At 34.1% G+C, this 5120-nt stretch overlaps 2 long non-coding RNA genes across 2 annotated transcripts; both read left to right on the forward strand.

Annotated features, from left to right (window-relative positions):
• The first annotated feature begins 401 nt into the window (after nucleotides 1-401).
• On the forward strand, nucleotides 402-2942 carry LOC106794897 (uncharacterized). Its single transcript, XR_001382952.3, has 3 exons — nucleotides 402-2355; nucleotides 2452-2536; nucleotides 2744-2942. It is a non-coding gene; the product is annotated as an uncharacterized lncRNA (long non-coding RNA).
• Nucleotides 2943-3960: 1018 nt separating this feature from the next.
• On the forward strand, nucleotides 3961-4302 carry LOC102665077 (uncharacterized). Its single transcript, XR_416347.3, has 3 exons — nucleotides 3961-4019; nucleotides 4101-4169; nucleotides 4259-4302. It is a non-coding gene; the product is annotated as an uncharacterized lncRNA (long non-coding RNA).
• Nucleotides 4303-5120: the final 818 nt, after the last annotated feature.

The following is a 5120-nucleotide window of genomic DNA, read 5'->3' on the forward strand; positions in this document are numbered from 1 at the left end:
TCGTCTCCGAATGGCGAAAAGGTGCGGAATGACCATAATTTGTCTCTGCATGTCACATGACCTCAGGATTAGTATGACAGAGATTGTGGGGCGGCCGATAAAAGCGAGGCTCTTGCTTCTACGTATCCTCAATGAGGAACTCAGACCTACGTAGTTCTAGATAACTGTGAGACTAAAATAGTCTCGGTGTTTTCTTCACTAAAAATGCGAACATGCTTTAGTAAAGAGATAAAACTTCCAACTGATCAGAGCAACATATGCTTTTCGGATGAAAAACAATGTGTCTACCGGGGAAGGAGAGTATGCTGATAAAATTTTCTCATAACCATAAATGAGATTTTGGATGATAGCATTTTGTTTCTAAATGACCATTTAGAGGAAACACTGGGTCCAACAAAAATAGAAGAAAATCACTCAAAGTGTATCAACCTCACACAGGTAAGTGTTTTATCCTAATTCCGAACCATAGATATGTCATGGCTTGATTTTGCAAATCATCTATATAATTATACAAACAAGGCCCTAACTACTTTTTCTCTGTCCTGTTGACACCTGTCCAGTTATAGGCCTTCTTTTGCTCATTGTCGTGTTTAATGCTTCTTCTTTCCTCATTCTCGTGTGTTGCCACCTGTCCTGTTGATTGCTCACTTCTGTGCACGTGTGTGCTGTCTCTTTGTTTATGTTCGTCCTCTTTGTTTATGTTCGTCCGTCCTGTCCCTTTTTGCTTCTTCCCTTTTCTGCTTTCCATTTTTTTCCCATTTCTTCTTTTTGCATTTTTTGTGCTCACTTCGTTCACTATTTCTCTCCTTTGCGCTTGCTTTATGAACTTTTGGTTTGTGTTGCATTTGCTTTTTTTTATTTTTGGTTATGTGTTAATTGTCAGTTTAGCTTTTTTAGTTTCTTTTGCTGAGAACATGCGTGAGCTTTGCTTGATTCTGATTTACATTGCTACTGTTTATGCCCTTCTGTTCGTTTTGATGCCTACAACTGTTTCTATTTTGTTTTTTTTAAACAGGTTTGCATGCATGTGTTCGTTTTGGCCTTTATGTTTGTTTGCATGCATGTGTTAAAAAACATTTACCTTTGTGTTTGTTTTTTATGTGTATTGTTTTGGACTCTTCATTTTCCTTCATGTTTAAAGCTTTGCCTTTGTAGTTGTTTTTTTTGTGTATATTTGCTTTGTACTGAAAAAAAAATATACTTGAGCTTTGTCTCATTTTTATTGTCATTTAGTTTCGTTGTATTAGGTTGTATATTGTTTTGGACTGAAAACAAATGTTGTCTCATTTTGATTTTTGCTTTGGACTAAAAATAAATGTAACCTTTGTCTCATTGTCATTCTCATTTTGATTAGTACTGTTTGACTTCTTCTATATCCAGCCGTGAAGCTGTCATTTGATTCTTCTTTTTCTAGGTTTGTGTATGGTTATTGTGTTTCTGTCCATTTTCATTGTTGTGTTAAAATTTTTTATTACTTTTGTATTTGATTTTTTTTTATTTCCTCTGTTTTTGTCCATTTTTTTCCCTGTTACCCTTTACCTTTTTGTTGGGCTTTACTGACGTGTGTTGCTATTTTCTTCTGTTATATGCAGGTTTCTATTTTCGTCCAACTTTTTTTGTCAGATTGCTCCTGTTTGCCACTGTTTGCAAAACCAAAAAGGTTTGCTAATGTCTGTTGTTGTTTTGTTCTTACCACGTTTTGAGTTATGCATTTCTGTTTGGCGGGGTTTTTTGCAATGACAAAAAGGTTTTTAATGTTGGTATTGTCCCAACTATTTGATCCTGTTGAATGTGATTGCTATTTTCTTTGTATTAGTCTCTCTTTTTGTGATTCACAATGGTCTTTATTATCTGTGTTGTAGTGATGTCTCGCAAAGAAAATCTGATATCTGAATTACACACCAGAAAAGGAACATGGAAAATAGCTGTGCGGATCACTGATCTTTGGCAAGCTCGAGAGCAAAATAGTAAACAAACAATTGAGATGGTGTTGATGGACCAAACGATTATTGTTTTGTTCTTTCTGATTGTTGTTATTACTAATTTGTATTGTATGTCATGTCACTTCATTTTATGATTTAAGTGTTTCAGGGTTCAAAAATTGGAGCTACTCTCTGGCAAGAACTCTTCACTGAATTGCGGGACAAGTTACAGTGTGGTTCTTCGTATTTGATTCAGAACCTGAGGATTGTTGACAACCAATCTGAATACAGAGTCAACCCAGCTCCATATTTGGTTTATTTCCTAAAAACTACATCTGTCAAGGAAATTCACCGTCCAGAAATTCCTTCTAATGTTTATCTCATAACTCCTTTTACTGATATAATCTCTGGCCTCGCACCACGCCATACTTTAGTGGGTGAGTTTGTTTAGTTTTTTTGTTTAACCAACAATTTTATATGCATCTTTGTGTCAGACTAACATTTGTCTTGCCTGACCATGTTTGACAAGATATTGTTGGTGTCATTGCTGATCTGATCGATGTTAAGACAGTTAATCCCCCTGACAGGATGACAGTCAGGCTCAGGGATAACAGGTATTCAAATCTGCTAATTTTACATACATACATACACACACACACACACACACACACACACACATACACACACACACACATATATATGTTTAGACACTAAAAAAATCAGACGATTGCAGTTTGTCCTTATTATTTTATATGATGATATATGATATGATGAATGGGTTAGCAACAACTAACATACTGATTGTGATTGTTTGGTCATAGTAACTGCGACATTCTAATAACTGTTTGGGAGGACTATGCTATTCAGCTACATGATGCTATTGACAAAAACCTTCTGCTTCAGGAACCATTGGTTGTTATGTTGACCTTAGGTAAAATCAAGGATGCTACAGGTGTGTCTGGTGTTGGTTAGTCTTTATTATATAGATTGATTTACTCTGGGTAATAAATATGTATGTTGTTGATGATATTGATGGATATCATTCCAGACAAGTATCCCCTAAGCATGCCGAATATCAAATTTGGATCTAAATTGTATGTCAACGCTGATATTACAGAGATACACGAATTTCGTCAAAGGTTTGTCATTAAATTTGCATTTTGACAATGTTGGTATACTGTAGTGTTTATGTTTTTTAGTTCCTTTGCATTTTTCATACGCTTTAATGGTTGAACTCTAATTTTTTATATTGTTGTCCATTCAGCTTGTGTGTGCCATTTTATTCTGGTGGGATGATCAATGATAAAGATGGTTCTCAGTCCCAATCTAGCCAGAGTAATATGGTGGAAAAATTTCTACAGAATGCTCAAGTGGTCAGTATAGGTGAAATCAACAATCTCAGACAGGTTAATAGTTGAACAATGCTTTTGTTAATATGGCCTCTACCACATGTTTGTTTCCTCATCTATTATTCACCATGTTACAGGATTGTTACTGCTTAACTGTTGGAACAATTGACGAAATCATTATTGATGCTCCATGGAGTTATGACAGTTGTCCTAACTGTACAACGACATTTGATCCATCAAAAGGTGGCTCAGCTTGCCGTTCTTGCCATACCAGTGTGGTCGATACAATTCCACGGTTAGCCATGATCATTTTTTGTACTGATTATTTATTTACACGCTTTGCTGTTTTAGCAAATTTCCCTGAAATTTCTATGGTTGTCAAGGTATAAATTAAATGTTAGGATGGAGCATAATAGGGACAAAGGAAACTTCCTTCTCTGGGATGCAACATGTATCAAGCTGTTTGGTAAAACTGCTGGAGAATGTCGAGATGAGTTGATAGCGGTATGTTCTACACAATTGAACCATAGATTGAATAATGATTCTGTGATTTGTCATTGATACTATTTATTTCACCTGTCTAGGCTAGGGATGATATTAAGGTATTTCCAACGCGTGTTGATGAAATCCAGTTGAAAACTTGGGCTTCCAGATTTAAGTTCCGTTCACAATGCGCCAATCATCTGTGCTGGATGTGAGTGAAGAACTCCATCATATTCAATCATTGATAGCCACCCTTGGGTTGAAGGTAATAACTAAATAAGTTTATCACAGTATAAGGTCAACAACAATAAATGGTGTTTCTCCTGTGTTAATATTTTTCATGCAGGAACAATCAAGTAAGGGAAAAGGAATAGCTGTTGAGCCAAAAAGTTCACCACCAATTTTTGTTCCCACGGTGGGTCTTTTGTTTTAATATTACATCATGTCAAATATTTACTTATGATATTGTTCTTAATATATATATATTGGTAAATGTGTTCACAGCCATCGTTGTCACAGTCTTCTGATTACGATCCTGGAAACTCTACCTGTTTAACTCCAACCAAAAGGATTAGTTGTCAACAAACCAGTTTTGATTTCGATTTTGATGAGCATGCACAGTATCAGTTATTAACTAACAAACATATCAAGGCTGAGTAATTAGGACTTTCACAATCCTGTGGCTTCAGCTTCTATGTTTTGTTTAACATTAATTTTTATTGTATTGAATCTGCTCACTGAGTAGATATGACAATATATTTTGTGCAGTCCACCATCATTTCATAGCAAATGATGTATAAACAATCAAATATCAAATATATATGATATATAATAATATTTGATTATTTCATTGGTATTCATCCGTATTATACTCTTTACCATCGTGAATACCATCACAATTTCACAATTATTAATTAAATTAATAACATACAACTATATCAATTAACTATTCAAATTGCGATACCATAGCATATAAATCGATTGAGTTTGCTTTATTTGCATATTACTAAGTCAAGTTTGACTGTATGATGAACAAAATACTTGGTTTCATGTAATAAACTGTTGTTGTATTTTATCAATTAGCTTTTAAACATCTATGAGGAGCAATCAACTTTAAATTCTTACAATCAATGAATTAATTTTAAGATTTTAAACATGAAACAAAAAAATTTAACTTATGTCATTTAATGGTTTAATTTATTTATTCTTATATTCATATTTATTTATGTTTTTATATAAAATTATATATGACAGGCAAGGGATAACACTTATAACAGTGTTTCGTTCCTTTTTCAAGTATATGGCAGGGTTTGTTTTTTGCTTTCAAATATGTTGGCATATTACACTAGAATCAGTATTATTATAT

Source organism: Glycine max, chromosome 10, assembly GCF_000004515.6.
Source record: "Glycine max cultivar Williams 82 chromosome 10, Glycine_max_v4.0, whole genome shotgun sequence".
In the NCBI taxonomy this organism is placed as follows: Eukaryota; Viridiplantae; Streptophyta; class Magnoliopsida; order Fabales; family Fabaceae; genus Glycine; species Glycine max.